The 20,427-nt window shown below is 44.8% G+C and overlaps 1 protein-coding gene and 1 pseudogene across 3 annotated transcripts in view; one reads left to right on the top strand and one right to left on the bottom strand.

Annotated features, from left to right (window-relative positions):
* Positions 1–20,427, bottom strand: part of OSBPL5 (oxysterol binding protein like 5) — a 127,961-nt gene that overhangs the window by 81,840 nt on the left and 25,694 nt on the right. The gene's annotated exons all lie outside the window — the stretch shown is intronic.
* On the top strand, positions 10,965–11,665 carry LOC310705009 (AP-1 complex subunit sigma-1A-like; annotated as a pseudogene). The gene has a single exon. The product of its transcript is annotated as an AP-1 complex subunit sigma-1A-like (transcript).

Raw genomic sequence — 20,427 nt, 5'->3', positions numbered from 1 at the left:
TCATGGGCCGGTCAAACGACCTCCGCGGGCTGCTTCCGGCCCATGGGCCTTAGGTTGCTGATCCCTGAGGTAAATGGAAAATTTCCCATTTTAAAAGCTTCTGTGCCAAATTCTTTGGACTATGACCTTTGGGGTTCATGAGAGAGGCACCACTAATTATAAGAATGACTCCAGTAAGCTCTGTCAAAATTGGTGAGCGTACTTTGGGTGTACATTTTCTCAATAGTAGCATTTCAGAGTCACAGTTTTAGTTTTTTCCCAACATCAGAAGTCTGGAATTCTGAAGCCTAGCTCTTGAGCTGTAACACTCTTTTATTTTGCTTGCTGTGTTTCCTTGTCCAAAGGAATTTACTGCAAAGAAGCTTTTCTGGCAGGAAAAGGGGTTTCCTCCTCCTCTCCTTCCCTTATCTCTGCCCTTATATGACATGTGCACAGATCTGTTTTCTGCCTTCAAAGCCATTTTGCCTCCGTGGCATTTGGCTGAGACAGTGCATGGTGGAATAAGATTTCACAGCAATGGGTCCATTTTTACGTGGACATTCAAGATCAAAATATGCAGCTTGGTTGAGACTGTCTAACTAGGATCTTTTATTAAAAGCAAGCTTTCTGCAACAGTCATTCTGAAATTCAAACAAGCCAAAGGTCATGATGACATGCTTCCTTGAGAGCTCAGCTAAAACCATCCTACAAAACTTTCAGCCTGGTCATGTGAATGTTTACTCAGAAGTGTGGGTGGACAGATCAGTCTATTTCCAGTCTTTGTCCATTTTGCATGTGTTCATTCAAAAGTGCATTCTGTCCTCTTACCACACCAGTCTGCATTTCACAGAATCATAGAATGGTAGAGTTGGAAGGGACCCTGAGGATCATCTAGTCCAACCCTCCTGTAATTTATTAAACTTTCGAATGCATTTTCTCCTAAAATGCACATTTTAAATGTATTTTGGTATGTTTTAGAAGAGAAGTACACAACGGGTGGCACTGTGGTCTAAATCACTGAGCCTCTTGGACTTGCCAATCAGATGGTCGGCGGTTCGAATCCCCGCAATGGGGTGAGCTCCCGTTGCTCTGTCCCAGCTCCTGCCAACCTAGCAGTTTGAAAGTACAGTATACCAGAGCAAGTAAATAAATAGGTACAGCTGCCGTAGGAAGGTAAATGGCTTTTCTGTGCACTCTGGCTTCCATCACAGTGTCCCATAGCACCACAAGCTGTTCAGTTATGCTGGCCACATGACCTGGAAAAACTATCTGTGGACAAACGCCAGCTCCCTCAGCCTGAAAGTGTAGATGAGCGCCGCAACCCCATAGTCAAATTTGACTGGACTTAACCATCCAGGGGTCCTTCACCTTTTTACCTTTACCTGTATTAGTTCAGGAGGTCCAAAAGATGCACACCAAACAAAATCCTCACACATTCCTACCTAGAAGAAAACCCCACTGATTTTGATGAAACATAATGATAGGGGAGTACATAGACGGTTGCAAACAATGTTTATCATCAAATGTTAAAGGAACTTTGTGATTATCAAGAAATCTAGAAATGGCTTGCATATTACTTTGTCAGTTTCCATCAGGAAGACAAAGAGGAGCAAATAATGTAGTAATGAATGAGGCATTTCCATGAAAGGTGCTGTCATGTCTCTCCAAAGGACATTGTTAAGCTTTCTGAGCCCAGGATGATTTTATGTATAAAAATATGGATTTTGTTTATGTTATATACTGGAATGCTAGGTTTTAAGCCAGGCTAATGTAAATCCATTCATTCCATTTCCATGTTGTGATATATTTCATATTTATTTATTACATGTGCCCTGTTCTTCCTCTAAGGATGTCAAGCAGTTTATCAAAGAGGTTCCAGAAAGCCTGGCGGCTTACAGAGCCAGATCTGTTCAACTTCAGCAGCAGACCTGGATCCTGTCTTTGCAAACGATTCTCCAGATCCAAGTAATAAATAGTAATGCTTATATATTGATTTCAACATTGCAGAATGTTTTGACACCCTCTCACTCTCAAAAGAGTAACATTTTCAGAACCTGAAAACTTCAACTGCGAAATCCAATTCTGAGGCAAAATGGACAGTACTATACAGTGGTACCTCGGGTTAAGAACTTAATTCGTTCCGGAGGTCTGTTCTTAACCTGAAACTGTTCTTAACCTGAGGTACCACTTTAGCTAATGGGGCCTCCTGCTGCTGCCACGCCACCGGAGCACGATTTCTGTTCTCATCCTGAAGCAAAGTTCTTAACCCAAGGTACTATTTCTGGGTTAGCGGAGTCTGTAACCTGAAGCATCTGTAACCCGAGGTACCACTGTACTTGTCAAAGAGCTATAGTGGAATAGATAGGCGGCAAGAGTGCACGGTGACATGTGCAGCTCTTAGGTTTCAGGTTCTCTTCCACCAGGCTGAAATCCTACACACAGTTTCCTGTGAGTAAGTATCATTGAATTCAGTGGGGTTGGCTTCCAAGTGAGATCCACAGGGGTGCACTGTAAATCAGGTGCAAAATATCAAGAAGTTTCACCAAACATTGGGTGATAAAGGTACAACAAAGCAGATGCTCTGGCTTATAATTAGCCCACGAGCTGGGGATGTTACGGGCAAATTTTCAGTAACCATGAAAAAAATGTTGTTGCTCTTGTTCATTATGATGCATAGAGCACCATCAATCTGCTTGGAGCTTTTCAAAAACAAAAGGGCAGGTCCACGGCAGAGGAGCTTACAAACTAAAATTTGAGACTGGGGAGTCAACAGAGGAAAAGAAAGGAAAGATTTGCCAGAGGCTGATGAACACTGTATGAGGCTTTGTTGGTTACAGCAGATCCCCAGTGAAAACAGTGGGATGTCTTTGAATAAACACACATAGACTTCCTCTCCCTTACAGAGTTGTCCATACATCTGAGGAAGCTTGGGCTGTGTGTGCACTATACCTTTAAAGCACATTCGAAGCACGTTCCCCCCCTCAAAGAATTCTGGGTACCGTAGTTGATGCCTCACAGAGCTGCAACTCCCAGAATCCCTTAACAAACTACAGTGACCATAATTCTTTGAGGAGGGGAGAGAAATGTGCTTCGAATGTGCTTTAAAGGTATAGTGCGCAGCACTGGAGAGGAAGGGAGTGGGAGAGGAGAAAACCATTGAAGATGAGCAGAGTACCGCAGACAGCCTTTCCTTTTTTTGACTGCATGCCACGGTGTTTTTCTCAAACGAAGCACAACTAGCAGCCAATTATTCTGCAGACTTAATGCTCACGGCACCAAGTCCCAGCTGATAGGAGCATGGCAAGCCTGTCTCTACCACTGAGCAATATGTTTGTGCACTCAAGAAGTCCCTTGAAACCGTGCAATCAGGGCTCCGTTACGCAGCTGCCGCTATCAGACAAACAGATGCCGAGTAGTGAGCTTCACATATAACCAAGTCTATTTTGTTCTTCCCTATAATTGTACCCGTTCTCCTCCTCCTCGCAATAATTAATGCCTCTCCCCCTCCCTACACCATCACGCCCGCTACTATACTTAACTGGCTCTGCCAGCCTATGGTATCTGAAAGAATGGCACATTTTCCTCTAAAAATAATCAGCTCCTTTCAGCTGTAGCACAAAACAAATTAGAATTTAAGCAGCACAGACTGTTGCCAACCACAATGGGCTGCACAAAGAAAGGCATACATAATCTGCTTGGTGCCTTTCCTGCAATAGTACTACTTCGGCGTGTACCATAATGAAAGATAAACACCTTTTATCTTCATGAATGAATGAATGAATGCACGCACACTCAAGGTCAGAAAGGACAAGATGACTCTCTCCAGCACAACCCATGGAACTCAAATGCATATGTTGGAAGTCTTCGCCTCTCACTCTGTTGCTTGATCTATCATGGGCCTGCAGGCCTTAATAACAGTTGCCATACCTCTCTTACATCTAAAGGGATATAGCGGGAAACTCCACCCGTACTGGAACACCGCTAACAGGTTATAGCAGGCTTCCTCAACCTGGTGCCCTCTAGAGGCTTTGGACTACAACTCCCATCATTCCTAATCATGCTGGCTGGGAGTTGTAGGCCAAAACATTTGGAAGGTCCCAAGGTTGGGGAAGGGTGAACTAGCTCAGTGATCGTCAAACTTCACTCTCCAGCTGTTTTAGGACTACAAGTCTCATCACCCTGACTACTGGTCCTGTCAGCTAGGGATGATGGGAGTTGTAGTCCCAAAACAGCTGGAGGGCCAAGTTTGGCCATCACTGAACTAGCTCAACCCCTTTCTGTAACACCCGAGGGGACATTACCAACACCTTTTGAGTCTGTGGTAGTGGGAGGTTGGCTCACTCACTGGATCATCACCTTGCTGTGATGAGTGGGCTTGCATGTTCCTATGATCCTTGTGAGCAAAGCCGTTGGGAGTCTCGTACTCCCAGTAGGGTCACCCAAGGTGGCAAGGTCAAGGGGGAGAAGCTAGACAAAGAATGATCCAAGAAGTCCTCAATGGCAGAACAGGTGGAAGATAACAAAAAGAAAAAAGAAAAGTGCTGCACCAACAAGCAGAAAACAACCCCTCTGCAGCACCACAAATCCAACTTAATGGTGTATGTTGGAAAGTGTTGATCACTTCTCCTACCTGGGCAGTTATCTTTCCACATGGGCCGACATTGATGCCAAAATGCAGCATCACCTGAGCTATGCAATTACAGCTTTCTCCCAATTGAAGTGCAGAGTGTTCAAGGACCGGGACATTTGTGGGGAAACCAAAGTGCTCATTTAGAAAGCTATTGTACTACCAACCTTACTGTACGCTTGTGAAACATGGACCACTTATAAACGCCATCTCCAACTCCGTGAAAGATTCCATCAACTGTGTCTCCGAAAAATGTTACATATCACTTAGGAAGACAGGCGAACTAATGCCAGTGTACTGGAAGAAGCAAAAATTACCAGTGTTGAAGCAATGATTCTTCAACAACAGCTTCGTTGGTCATGTTGTTCGGGTGCCTGATTATCGTCTTCCAAAACAACAACGCTATTGCAAACTTAAAAATGGCAAGTGTAATGCTGGTGGTCAACAAAAGAGGTTCAAAGACTCTCTCAAGGAAAAACTTTAAAAATGTAGTATAAACACTGACAATTGGGAAACAATGGCCTGTGAGTGCTCCAATTGGAGAACAGCCTTTACCAAAGGTGTCATGGACTTTGAAGAGCACAAACTCAGGGCGAAAAGGAGAAACAAGCTAAGGGGAAGGCACACTTGGCAAGCCCTCACCATGAACAACTCCCACCCGGAAACCTATGTCCCCACTGTGAAAGTATGGATCCAGAATTGGCCTCCACAGTCACTTATGGACTCACCATTAAGACCATGTTCATGGAAGACCATCTTACTTGGCTACGAGTGATCACCAAAGAAGAAAGAAGCGGGAGGCTGGGCTAGATGACTCTTGAAGTCCCTTCCAACCCTACAATTATATGCTTCTATGAGTTCCATGATGGAAGAAAGGTGGGAAATAAAGAAGCGTGCAACAGCTAATCAAGGGGTGTAGTTGGACTCTATCAGCACCAACCAGCAGAGATGATGGGTGTTGCAGTCCAGTAACTGCCAGCAGGCTTCAGGTCCCTAATTCTTGGCCTAGTGTGATGCCCTGAAGCTATTATTATCTTGGGCACCAGCCACCTTTAGCTTGGCCCTGTGGCTAGCTTGCAAAGATAGTCACTCATCTGTGGTGAGTAGAGTATGGATTGCTTCCAAGTGGATGAGCAGGAAATTGTGTATGTTTTTTTGTAAACTGGGAGAAGGTTGAATCTTCCTCCCATTGCCTCCTTTCCCTACCTCTCAAGTTATTGATGACTTATACTGGTTTGTGTTGGCAGGCTGAATAGCTAAGATGTATGAGCACTTTTTGTAGGCTCATTTAGAGGCTGATTTTAAAAGAAAAGTCTCTCTCTCTCTTGTTTTGACCTTTAAAAAATGAAAAATAGAATGACAGATTTCAGATGAATAAGCCCTCCAGTCCAGAAACCCAGTGGATGTTCCCACTGCCTTGCTTGTACCGAATCTCCAATATAAACAAACAGTTTCTGAATGCTGCTCCAAAGTGGAAAATCACTCAGAATGTTATAGCCACTTTGCACATAAGGGATATCCTGGAAATGTAATAGGCTCCCTATTGAAAGAGGTTAAGCTGCTGTTTTTATAGATTTGGACCTGGCCCTGACAGATGAAAAGGAAAATGAGAGGTTAGAGGGAGCAGCTATGCATTTATTATCTCTATTATATTAGTGCTGACCTACTCCGTGCCCTTGAGTCTGTGGATCACTGTCCGCAGATCACCTTCCCAACTGGTGCTGACACAACAGCTTATTGCTAATTTATTATGGGAAAAATTTGCCTAGTTGTTCCTCACTCTAGATTTAAAAAACAAAACTTGTGCAATCTTGGAAAAATATAACTGAAATGGATGAAGTACACATGACACTGGGTGACTGGAGTCCAAATCCCAGCCCAATCCAACTCATTTGTTGTGTATCCTATTATTGTGCTCATATCCAAGCCTCAGTCACCCATCTGTAAAATGGAAAGAACAGTGCTCAACTTCCATAGGGCTGTAAGACAGGAAATCACCCTGTGCACTAACAGTAACACATGGTATCTCATTATTTTTACTGTTTATGCAACATCCTGGACGCTTTTGAAAATCGGACTGTTGACTTTCTGTGTGTCAGCAGTTCAAAGCTTTTCAATGAGGTCAACGGCAGGGGGAGGGGCATAATAATAATAATAATAATAATAATAATAATAATAATAATAATGCCCCACCCATCTGGCTAAGGTTGCCCCAGCCAACATGAGTAGCTTCCAACACATATAAAAACATAGTAAAACATCAAACATTTGAAACTTCCTGAAATAAATACTAATGTTATTATTTATGATACAGTGGCAGCTGGGCAGCATGCTGCCAAACAATAATGTATATTTTGAGATCCCACAAATATTTCAGATTGGCCACCATGTGTTGTTAAACCATCATTCAGCCAGGACACTAAGATCCAGCGCCGAGGGCCTTCTGGGGGTTCCCTCACTGTGAGAAGAGAGGTTACAGGGAACCAGACAGAGGGCCTTATTGGTAGTGGCACCCGCCCTGTGGAACACCCTCCCATCAGATGTCAAGGAAATAAGCAGCTATCCTATTATTAAAAGACATCTGAAGGCAGCCCTGTTTAGGGAAGTTTTTAATATTTAATGCTGTATTGTTTTGAACACTTGATTGGGAGCCGCCCAGAGTGGCTGGGGAAACTCAGCCAGATGGGCAGGGTATAAATAACAAATTATTATTATTATTATTATTATTATTATTATTAATTAATTAATTAAAAGAAAAAGCTGGATTTGTCTCTTCATCTCAAGCCCTGTAGTGGTATCTGTAATGTCTACACTAAACATGGCCCTGCTGAAATAAGTGGAAAAACCAAACCAACAAACAAAAGTCCCTGTGTAGATCATATTGCAGGCTGAAATTAAATATTCTGAAAATGAAACATCAGTATATCACTAGAATGGGGTTTCTTTGCCCAGCGAGTCTTTTCCAGCCTTTACATTCTCCTTGCTTGAATGAGCCAGTTACATTTACAGCTATCTGGATTGTGAAACCTACCTATGAGCTCACTGCTTAGATTTTGTGAACATTCATTCTTTATGACCAAAGTGCGTAGAGATGATGTTTTTATGTTGATCTCATATTTTAAAACAATAGCATTCCATTGAATGGTTGAATTTTGCGATTATGTTGCAGACGGGGGGGGGGAGAGAGAGGGTAGGGAATTATAGAATTGGGTGGGGGGGTTATTAAGTCTTTGTGTTAGGATTTCAATCCAAATTATAATGTGGTATCTCACCAAACTGCCACCTTTTTTGTTTTTTGTTCTCTCCATGATAATCTACTATTTGGCTACTCTCAAAGATAATTATTACTATGGAGAGAACAAAAAGAGAAAGGGGACTGGCGAGATACTAATGACATTATAACATATTAGCACTTTTCTTTTGTTTTATTTTTTAAAAAATCCAGAAAAATAGGCAAAGAACATACAAAGAACTCTGCTGCATCAGAATGCAGAATGCTTACCTTGTCCAGCATTGTCCAGCTCTCACAGAGGCCAATCAGATGCCTGTGGGAAGCCCACAAGTAGGATCTGAGCACAAGAGCCCTCTCCCCACTAGTGCTCCCCATCAGCTGGTACCCAGAGGCATATTGACTCTGACTGTGGAGGTATAGCATAGCCATCATGGCTAATAGCAACTGACAGCTTCATCCTCCAAGTTGGTGGCCATTGCTACCTCTTGTGAAAGCAAATTCCATATAGGCTGGGTGAAGAAGCACTTTTCTTTTTCTATTCTCAATCTTCCAACATTCAGGTTCTTTGGGTGGCCCTGGGTATCATGTTCAAAGGGGGAAAGTGTCAGGAGCTCAGCTTGAGTAGGACCCTAGTAGAGACACATGCCCGACTGGCATGTTCTCTCCCTCCTGGTCAAGCGTTCAGGAGCTTCAAAAGCTTTCTTCAGCCCGAACATCACAGTGACCGATGCCAACAGACATTGGCACACTTAGGGATGCGCAGTTCACGTGACAGACCTCAGCAACTCAGCATTTTGGCTAATCTACTTTGTTTACATATAAGCACACACGAAGCACTGCAACATGGCTCCCTCTCTCTCTAGCATCAGACAGCAAAGAGAAAGAACAAAGAAGAGAAGAAGAAGAGTTTGGATTTGATATCCCGCCTTTCACTCCCTTTAAGGAGTCTCAAAGCGGCTAACATTCTCCTTTCCCTTCCTCCCCCACAACAAACACTCTGTGAGGTGAGTGGGGCTGAGAGACTTCACAGAAGTGTGACTGGCCCAAGGTCACCCAGCAGCTGCATGTGGAGGAGCGGAGACGCGAACCCGGTTACCCAGATTACGTGACTACCGCTCTTAACCACTACACCACACTGGCTCTCAGGACAATAGTCCCACTTCACAGAACACAGTAACATAAACATCCTGACTCTGCCACTTCCCACTTTGTGGAGTCAAAACATACACCGTCATGCAGTGGCGTAGCGTGGGGGGTGCCAGGGGTGCCAGCCGCACCGGGCGCAACATCTGGGAGGGGCGCGCTCGCTGCCTCCGGAGTCACCAAAGAGCCTCAGGCGCAGGCTGTAGCGGAGCCGCATGTCTCGCGGAACCGCCGAGCTGTGCGCGCGTCCGGGCTGAAGGCGCCCGGCAGGCAGCGGCTCTCAGCGCTGGCCGCGGAGGACGCGCCAGGCAGCCCCTCTTCACAGCCCCGCCTCCGCTGGTGCTGCTGCAGCTGCTGGGCAGTTGCATTTTCCTCGCCTCTCTGCCCCCCTCCTCCTCCGGGCAAGCGGCGTCGTTTGGGCAGCAGCGGGGGGCGCAAATTACTTGCCTTGCCCCGGGTTAGGGGGCGCAAATTACTTGCGTTGCCCCGGGTGCTGACAACTCACGCTACGCCGCTGCCGTCATGTGATAGACAAAAATCCCATAACTGCAATCATAGAGCAGGAATTCTAACAGAAAGTTCCCTCCACCTCCTCTCTGCGCATCATACATAATCTTGAACACCTCTATCATGTCCTCTCTTACTCATTCCCCACCCCCCAAAAAACTGGAAAGGTATAAGCCCTTGACCATTTGAGTTGCCGCTTTCTGAACCTTTTCCAGCTCTACAACATCCTGTTTGAGGCAAGGTGACCCTTGCGGAACACAGCACTCCAAGTGGGGCTGCATCATACATTTGCATAATGACATTATAACATTGGCCTTTTTAAATTCTCAATCCGTTTCCTAGCATGGAAGTCATTTTTTTTCACAGCTACAGCACACTTGGATGGCATCTTCATCCCATTTTAAATCCATGTGATCAATCAAATCCTTTCCACATCAAGAGCAGTACTTTCACAGCCACGTTCATTTTCATTTCTTCTCCCCCAAATAAGAATGCCATCTTGTTACAAATTTATTTCTCTGCATTCTTCCTTATTAAAATTTCCATAACAGCAAGCTCCTGGCCATGATGTGATTATATCAGCAGGCACATTCTGAACTTTCTGTTCTCACCGCAACCCAAAGATGTAAAATCAAATTATAGGTGGTTGTAGCATTCCCTACCCAGATCATTTTTGCTTTCAGAGACCACCTGCACCCTGTGAAAACCTGAACTGCGTACAAATTTTGCAGCCAAATTCGGACTTTCCCATAAACCTTTCCTCAAGGGTCTCTTATTCTCAACATATTAACATGCCACAGATAATGTAAGAATTGCAATTAGGTATGTAAGTGTGGGCATCTAGCCTAAGTCAAAGGGAAGCTACTAACACATACATTGTTTCAAATTACTCATTTTGGGCAGAGCAGGTATTACATATGGGCAGAGAAGGCACTAAGCTGTGAACAAGCTGCTCTAATCCAACAATTCTGTTACAGTATTTTGAAATGCTTATTCTTAGCTGCAGAAGATCGGAACTGAGAAAAAACATTGGGTTAAAGAACCTGTAAAAGCAGTGGGGAGCAGGTGGGGTTTTGTTTTCTTGGAAATATCCAGGTCATGGAAAGATTCTGACAAGAGCTGCAATGTGGCCCAAGAGCCATATTGCCTTTCTTTCTACAGCACATACATTCCTCATGTGTCCAGTGGGGGGTTCTGCACCTGTGTCAGCCTCCCGACAGCAGCATAGCTATTGCTCAGCAGGAGGGGAAAGGTGGTGAGGCTTTCCCACCTGTGATTCCACACTGTCGCCACACTCCTGTATCATCCAGGTAAACGGCAGCCACGTAGCAGGCGGGAGGCCCACTCAATGGCCCACCCCACCAGCTGCTCCTGTGGGCACTGAAAAGTTCTACGCAGGTGCGAGATTTGGGGACACATGCATCATCCCCACCTGCTCCATCTCAACTTTGTCACACTGAGCATCAACAGCTGAAGGGGGAGCTGGGGGGCTGCAGGGGCCTCGTGGAACAGCCCGCCACGGACAGGCGCCGACATTATGTGCTTCATGCTGCTCTTCAGCCGCCAGGGCAAACTGCGCCTTCAGAAGTGGTACTTGGCCACGTCAGACAAGGACAAGAAGAAGATGGTGAGAGAGCTCATGCAGGTGGTCCTGGAGTGGAAGCCCAAGATATGCAGCTTCCTGGAGTGGAGGGACCTCAAGGTGGTCTATAAAAGGTAGGCCAGCTTGTATTTCTGTGGTCAAGACAACGAACTCATCACTTTGGAGCTCATCCATCGAAACGTGGAGCTGCTGGACAAATACTCCGGCAGCGTGTGTGAGCTGGACATCATCTCCAACTTCGATAAGGCCTACTTCATCCTGGACGAGTTCCTGATGGGGGGAGAGGTTCAGGAGACCTCCAAGAAAAGCGTCCTCAAAGCCATTGAGCAGGTGGACCTCTTGCAGGAGGAGGACGAGTCGCCCGGGAGCGTTTTGGAGGAGATGGGCTTGGCATAGACTTGGGATTGTGAGCCGGCTTCCCCCCTTGCCCCCGCCACTGCCCCTCGCACACCTTTGCCCCCCACGCAGTAGGGATGAGAGCCTGTGGTGGCCACGCAAGCTCTGCAGCCGACCTCCTGCCCAAGGAATCTGCAAACCGCATGATGTAAATACTGAACCAGCAGCTCGGGGTGGGGGTGGGGTGCACTGCATCAGAGTGTTGGGGGCAGAGAGCAGAATGGCATTCAGGGGCACTGAATTATCTCCATTCTCCATCTTTTCTCTGGGCTTTTTTCTGTGCTCCTCCAAACTCTCCTACTTCTCCTACCGCCCCCCCAGAACCCCCCAATCTGTTCACACCAGCAACGTGGCACTTCCTGCTGCCCCCAATCCTGTGACTCACCTGGGCAGCATGTGGCAGATCCCAGAGGAGGAGGTGGCAGCAGCAGCGCCTCTGCCTTTTTCCCTCCCTCTCCCTCTTTCTCATTTTTTTGTGTTGGGGTGGCAGGCGCCCCACATGCATGTGGGGCACGTGGATGCAGGTAGCCGGAGATTCGGAGTAGCCTGCTGTTTGGAAGACCAGCAGCCACCGCCACCGCCTCCTAAACTTTGGGTGCCTGTATTCCCTCCCCCCTCCACTCCCCCCAGCCCCTTTCCAATAAGGCATGATCTTTCCGGACCCAAGGCATGTGTGTGAGTGTCTTCTCTGTTTTGGAATGAAGTGGGGGGGGGGGAGAGCTGAAGGGGACATGGATGCACGCTTATCAAAATGCAGACAGATATATCCCTGCGAGTGGGAACATCAATGGGGCAAGCTTGGGGACGGCACCCAGGGCCGCACGCCTCCAACATGCTTTGTCACACTTGAAGATGGTTTAGTTCTGATTTGGAAACACTGCTCACACCCGTGAAAAAGGCAGCATGTTTTGTTTGAATTGTGACTCACTCTCACCACAAGAGGTTCCCCCATGGTGCCCCCATTCAGAGCCCTTGATTCCAAGAAGATGAGAAAGAAGCCTTGAAGAACAGTTTGTTCCCAGCAAAGGAAACGTCTTTAGAATGCAAGTGGAATAGGGATATGTGTGTGAGGGGGCCAACAGCTACCGAGGGGGGGGGGGGGAGAGAGAGCAAAACAGGTTGACTTGGCTGGTGACATAAGTTGAAAGTGAAACTTGCAACGATCCACGTTGCACCCTGCAGGCAAAATGGGCAGGACCTGAGGAAGGCTGTGTGGGTGATGAGCAGCCAAACTTAACAAATGTTCTTGGTAGATAGCAAGAGAAGGGGCAAAGTCCACAGAGCTGTACTGCTGATAGGCAAATACTCAGACCATACAAATACAACTGGTAGAGAGGGTTCCATGTGATGTCATTTCCCCTCCTCTCCTGGAAAGGGAGGAGCATACAATACTTCCTGTTCTTCTCTCTCTCTCTCTCTCTCTCTTCCTTTGAGCAATCATGGAGGTAAACATTTCCTCCACTTGCTCCAGTTTTGGGTACATGCCTGAAGCTGGTTATATTTACAGTATAGTCATACCTCATGTTACATCCGCTTCATGTTATGTTCTTTCGGGTTACGTCCTGTGGCGACCTGGAAGTACTGGAAAGGGTTATTTCTGGGTTTTGCAGCTCGCAGACGCGCAAAATGATGTTACGCGCATGTGCAGAAGCGGCGAATCACAACCCGCGTGTGCACAGACATGCCGCTGCGGGTTGCCTTCTTTTCATGTTGCGAACGGGCCTCCGGAATGGATCCCGTTTGCAACCAGTGGTACCACTGTATATAAAGTGTTTTGTCTGCATAGTTTTTATGGCTAACATTGCTGTGAACCAATACATGATTATATGCACTTAAATCATATTTTATGCTTACTTTCCAGTTTGTTGCTTGATTAAGAGGGGTAAGAAAAGGGAGCCAGCTTACTTCACAGCTGAACTTGCTCAAAACAAGGTTTTACAGCCTGATTGCTATGTTTTTGAAACTCAGTTCAACCCACACATGTGGGCACCTGGAGGGATAAATTGCCATGAATATATCCTCTCCTGCCTGTTAAAACCTATCCCACAGGTTGCACACAGCATAAGGAAGGAAGGACTGCGAGGAGGTAGGGACACTGTAAATATTCAGTGATATAAGGCATGCTCAGTGTTCTGTTTTGGATACAGTATGCACTCACTCTTCAAGATGGGCACAAACAGCAGAAGAAATATAGCTGATACAAACACTACCAAGCATTTCCCAAGGGCAAGAAGCACAGGATATTTGGCCTTGAATGTGCTACAGCAACTCCTTGTAATCTGTGTAAAGCCTTTCATTCCACTGGGATGAATCTGGGTATCATAAGAGAGGCTTCAGCTGACTTTGAACAACTCTTGATCTTTATGCACATGTTTGATTATTGCCAGCACAGAGCATAAACTAGAGGATAGGTATCTGCAGAGAAAAGTGGCTATCCTGGCTAGGGCTGGGTTCACATTTGCATTCCTAACTGACTGAAACATGAGTCGCCTTTAAGCTTCATGCATGAAAACATCCAGTACAGTTGACAGAGCAAGGGCAGAAACAGGGGTGCTTCATATTTTACAAAGCAAACACTTAAAAATGTGAGCAATGAGCACAAGTTCTTTCAAACTGACGTGCACAGGGTGGAGGCCATGCTCCAATCAAGGCTGCCCGCCATGCACAGATAGGTGTTTTAAGGCTGTGCATCCATTGTTCACATGATTGCTGTATGATAAGCTTACCAGGTTTTTCTCAGTGAATCTGGGGACACTTCATTGAAATGAGTCGGAATGATGGGATTTTGTCAGGGGACTGATTTGTAAATCTGGGCACTGCCGCCGGGAAATGGGGACGTCTGGTAACCTTACTGAATGAAGCACAGGGGAATCCACAGCAAGCACAATGACTATGTGAAGTGGACCTCAGGCTTGCCATCGCCTAACTGGCATATGCATTGAACCAAAAGACTCTGCAGAGAATGTCAGCCACAAAACCGCACATGTTGTCCACAGGCATCCCGGAATGACTGACTGGTTGGGGCTTTCCTTCCACCCCCAGCTTCCTTCCTCCTCCTATCATGGCCAAAGGCCCTGAAAGAAAACAATCCGAAGTTCAAATAAAAAAATTCCTTCCAGTAGCACCTTAAAGACCAACTAAGTTAGTTCTTGGTATGAGCTTTCGTGTGCATGCACACTTCTTCAGATACCTGATCTGAAGAAGTGTGCATACACACGAAAGCTCATACCAAGAACTAACTTAGTTGGTCTTTAAGGTGCTACTGGAAGGAATTTTTTTATTTTGACTATGGCAGACCAACACGGCTACCTATCTACTACTGAATCCGAAGTTCATTTACTCCAATCCTTGTGGTCCACCCCAGAGTACACCAAATACTCCTGGTAAAGAGGTTTTCAGTTTACTCAACTTGTAATGAACCACTCTGTGTCAAGGGAATTGCTGAAGCTTTTCTTTGATGCACAGTCATGTGGGGCAGTACATTTTTGTGTATTTTTCACTCTGTGTGTGTATTAAATGAGATACTTAGCTTCAAATCTTTGTTCAGATTCTGCTTGGGCATTAACAGCTCTGGTAATTTCCCCTTATTCTAAATTAAACTGTCAAATTATTTTCCTTCCTTCGTATAGATTTGGGTGGAATTCAGCCTGTAGGGCAAGCAGTAAGTTCAGAATGCCACATGCGAGCAAGTGAGCCGCACCAACAATGCAGATTCTGAATGAAACAACTGATGGAACCAAGAAGTTACGTTGACTCAGAAAGCCATGCTTTACCTTACAAAAATGCAACAAACATATACTAATATATTTACAATAAGCTATCATCACGCTGCACGGGAAAAGGAAATGGAGATTAATGCTCAGAAAATTATCCCTATCATGGTAATGTGAAAAATAGACACGCTTATATGCACAGCATGATTCCAAATGTACTTACTCAGAAGCAAGTCCTGCTGAGTTCAGTAGACGTTACTCTCCAGTAAGTGCCTTTAGGACTTCACTCATAGGCATGACTAATGGGCTTCCCCTAGAACCAGTCATCTTTGTCAGTTTTGAAATATGAAGTATGCTTTATGCTCCCGGAACAACATAACCCACAGAATTGCTATACATAGAACATATGATCAAAAACAGCATGCACCAAACCCCCCACATATTTTCTGGCATTTAGCTCTAATAGCAGTTCCCTATCCCCTTCTTTTCATTCCCCCCAGCTATAATGTGAAAGATTTTTGCCCCAGTGGTATTCATGCTAGCTTAAGTTTTTAAACACACAGCTGAGCAGCAAGAAAACCAAGTGTGGTTTTTCTACTGTTTACTGCAATAAAAATAGACAGTACAGACATGGTTAAAATTAGCTGAAAATATTCTGGACCTATTCAGGGCTATAAAAGGTTTAATTTAAATGTCACTATTTCCTAATATAAAAATCATGGTTTGAAGATAGAGAATTTGTTGCTGGCTCCTAGGCTCTCTCCTTACACATGAATCTCCCCTTTCATTTTATGACTGGCTATAATAACCAGAGTTCACAATAATCAGAGTTAGAACCAGTCAATTTAGAAAACCACAACATGTTTCGCAAGCCAACTTCAAACCATGGTTCAGAGACAATCCCATATATCAGATTCAAGAAAACTAGGATCACATGGAACCGGGGTGGAAAATGGGTGAGATGAGAAGAGGGACGGGGTGATGAGAACACAAAAACCTGAACCGCATTTCTAATCCTTCAAAACTATGACTGGGGAGATCAGGAAGCATGATGTCTGAAATAGTCTTCCTGGAAGAGGGATTGACTGTTAAACCACTCTGAGAATTGTAGCTCTCTTTTAAGTGGATACTTTTATCCTGATCTGTATTGGAGTTGAAATTGTTCTTATATATGAAATTGTTTTACTAGTGTTTTTATTGTTACTTCATTTCTCAGTATTATTGTTATTTTATTTCACAGTGAGTGGCTGGTAAGTGGGATGGAAACAAACAAACAAAGAAACAAACGATGTTTTCCAAGATAGTTTCTAGAGAAACCTTTTTCCTAACCACATTTAATGGCTAAACTCTTGATAATGTTTTGCCACCTAGTATCCTTCCATCAAGCAACTCCACCCACACCAATGCCTTTATATTCTCAATCCTTCCTCGGCTCCCATTCATGCTTTCCAAAATCTCAGCTGCTGAAAGATGTCAGTCCCCTATGATGTTAATGGAGGACATGGACATTTTGTTGATCTACACTGTCAAGAATTCAATATACAACGACGGCTGGTGGCTTGCTGAGTGCTCGCATCCTGGATTTCAGTTTTCCGCTGCAGCTTATAATTACACTCCATAAACATTCTGCACACACTTTGACAAATATAAGCTCACCTCAGGAGGCTGCTTTTATCCAAGAAGTAATAGACATAACTCAGCAGCTCAAACCACATTTCTGACCCCCAGAGTGAAATGAATTAGCATTACACATAAATTACTTTTAAAAGCCATCAGGTTTTTGGAAATGTATATGTAATTTGTTAATACGCTACTTACTTAAGCAATTGAAGGGAAATTGCATCAGGGTCACTTCCCAAGCCCACTCTGAAATCAATGGGCCTACCTGAGCAGTCTCAGAGAAGGCATTTGCAGAGAGTGATTTCTTTAAATTGCATGTCTTAAGGTAACATTTCTGAAAGCCTGTATTGGTTGCATTTTTCGGAACTCGGTGAATTACCATTTAATTGTTGAGAGCAAACCAGATGCTCTTTCCGTTTTCATCTTGTCAGTTGCCTACTCCCATCGGTGCATAGCTGCTTACACAATGAGGCTTCCTGAGAGGGAAACCAAATGCTCCCAGTAGAGCCAGTCTGGTGTAGTGGTTAGAGGTGTGGACTACGGTCTAGTAGACCAGGGTTCAAATCCCCACTTGGCCATGAAGTTCACAGGGTGACCTTAGGCCAATTACTGCATCTCAGGCTATCCTACCTCATAGGGCTGTTGTGGGGATTAATTGCCAGCTGGGGTGGCTGGGTAGGCAGGAGCTTTTTGGAGAAAAAGGTGGGATATAAATGTAATAAGTAAATAAAAAATAAAAGCAGGTGGCCTGTACCCTTAGCCACTGCAGCGAGTCTTCGCAGCAGAAACTGTAGCTCAGGAACCCACCAGTACTTATCAGAGATCAGGGACTACAAATTGTGTAAATGTGCACCACGACCAATTGCTACCACCGCCCTTTCCTTATATTGGAGGAAAGATGCATTATGGTACCATGTGCCTTCCAAAAGTTCCTTTTGAGCCGTTGAGGTTACAAGCAAAGGGTGCTGCAAACCTCCTTTGTAGCAGGATTAGAGAGGAGGATCTGCTGTAGAACGACAATGCTTGCATTATTGGTAACTAACAGAATACGGGACACAAAGAAAATAACCCAATACACCTCAGCCTATCCGTGCACGTAGATCAATCTGTTCAATCCAAACTAGAGGCAGAAGGCAGGTGCTTACAGGAACAGCACATGCATCGAACCCAGAAAGTTTATTTGCATCCACAAGAATTCAAAGGTTTTCTCCTGAACCTAGCTTTGCTAATAACCTGCTTGCAGCCATTGGCATTTTACCCATTGCCTTCTTTAATCTAAATAGTAAGGTCCTTTTTCTGTATTTCCCACTCTGTCAACAGAACGTGAGCATAGCCCCTCCCTGTCTCTTGTTCTTTAAGCTAAGTAGGTGAAGCTATTTAAATCTCTGCTTGTACAATAAATTCTACACTCAAGGGATGTTTGAGAAACTCCATGTCTGTGCAAAGAGACCCAATCCACACCTCCCAGATTAACACATGAATTCCATTATCCTTTGGATTTTGCATGCTGCTGAATTTTGCAACACAGTTCTCAACTATAAATATTATAAATATTAAGAAAGAAACTATAAATATTAAGAAGAAATCAAAATGTGTTAAAATATGCATTTTAGGATAAATGGGTGCAGTGAGATACAACGGTATTTAAAGACGTATCTTAATAGGATTTTACCTGTGGATTAAAAAAAATTCAATTTGCAGATTGAGGCGGAAGTGGGACAAAATGGACATACACAAAACAGGAACTGGAAATAGACTCAACCATCTATCCCTAATTCATACCTCCCAGAACTGAATTTCTCCCCCTTAAGCCCATGTCACAAGGCATTCATAGCAACCTTGAGATCAGCCAGCCCCTCATATCCCCATGCCTCTTGGATCTCTGTCTTTTAATGCAGCAGGGAATCTGAGCAGGAATTAGTTTAACTCAGGGGTAGCCAGCGTGGTGCCCTCCAGATGTTGGGCCCTCCACAATGTTAAAATTTTGATGCTGAATGTTTTCTAAACCCTTCACCCACAGGCTCAGATAGCACACATAATGGGAATAAGCTGCAATGACTTGTTATTTGACCCACTGGCCAAATAACAATTGCCATTTCCCCAATTAGTGGTTGGAACTGCACCAGAGAATGTCAGGAAGCACAAATTTGCAGGTCAAACACCTGGCTAATGAGGACACCACCGTGTTGCCCTTAACTGTGCTGATCTCATGGAGGTCTCAGTGATACAGATCTCATTTCTATTGCTGAATACAGACAGAGAAGGAGCATAGAACAGCATGAACCCATGCAAGTTTCAGCAATTATTTTGAGGTGTATGCTTGAATGTAGCCAATGAAACATACCAAAGAAAATAGGGGGGGCGGGCGGAATACAATGGAAGTAGGAAATTAGTGAGAATCTGCATAAGCCGTAACTCAGCAACAGAATGAGCAGTTGCATTTGCTGTCAAAATGCAAATTATCATATACCAGGCTTTCTGAGGCAAAGGGCAAGATGGCACATCCATTTCCCACACAGAAGCTGACTGGCTTGACAGCTGAGTCTTATTTTGACACTAGTAATGGGGCCTCCTCCACCTGAGAGCAAAAGGGTAGCTTAGGGGGCCACAGACAAACTGGCTTCCAGCACCCTACCAACACTTGCTGTTGCCCCCAAATCTGCCACCTTAGGGTTTCCATCTCACTCCGCCCAACTATAGGGCTGTCCCTGCTAGTCCTCTCCAACCTGGAAATCTCTGTTTTGTATTGCAACTTCCATCATCCTTGACCATTGGCCATGGTTATCACATACGCTATGCTGTTTATTATTGTTAGCAATCATAAGATCATACCGCCAAGCACACATGGTGCTTTACTGAAGTAACATAAAGGAAGGAAAGAAAGAAAGCTCCCGAAAGGAGCTTGCAACCTAAATTTTGAGGTGAAGGAGCTAATAAAGAGAGAGGGGGGGGGCGGTGTAATAACAGACAAATATGACCACAGGCAGTAACACGCACTCAGACTTCATTCCAGCCTACTCAGAGTGATCGCTACAGAGATTAAATGCAATAACGAAATCCACTGAGGAAAATCTTTAATCATTCCTCAATGTTATGGATATTATATTGCTTGCTGTGTTAATATTGTAACCTAGCAAGCAATATAATACCCGCCAATCTCAGTGGAAATATTAAGGAGTGCAGGAGAAGCATCAGCAACAGAGACTGCACCAACCCACAACTCTGGCAGACAATTGAGCTGCTTTGTTGATGAGGGTGGGGCCGAGAAGCAAGGATGAATTTGTGGTTTCCACCCAGCCAAAGCTACAGAACTTCTGCTGTCCACAGCTCCATGACTAGCCATGCTGGCAGATGCAGCATCCATGATCAGGCAGAATGTTTGCTACTTTCTTATCCCCATTAACCCCCGTCACCCAGTAAGAACTGCAGCCACATTTTTTGATGGTGCCTGAGTCTAGGGTTGTACAAGCCTCTATTGTTACTTTATAAGTAGGAAGCTGCATTCTACTGACCGCTGGTACATCTAAGCTCAGTATTGTCCCCTTCAGAGCTACTCTAAGTGGTGGTCCACAGACTGCTACCAGTCTGTTAGCCATCAGCTGCCACA

This window comes from Podarcis liolepis (assembly GCF_965112155.1).
Source record: "Podarcis liolepis genome assembly, chromosome: 1".
NCBI lineage: Eukaryota > Metazoa > Chordata > Lepidosauria > Squamata > Lacertidae > Podarcis > Podarcis liolepis.
This window is presented reverse-complemented; position numbering and strand designations above follow the sequence as displayed.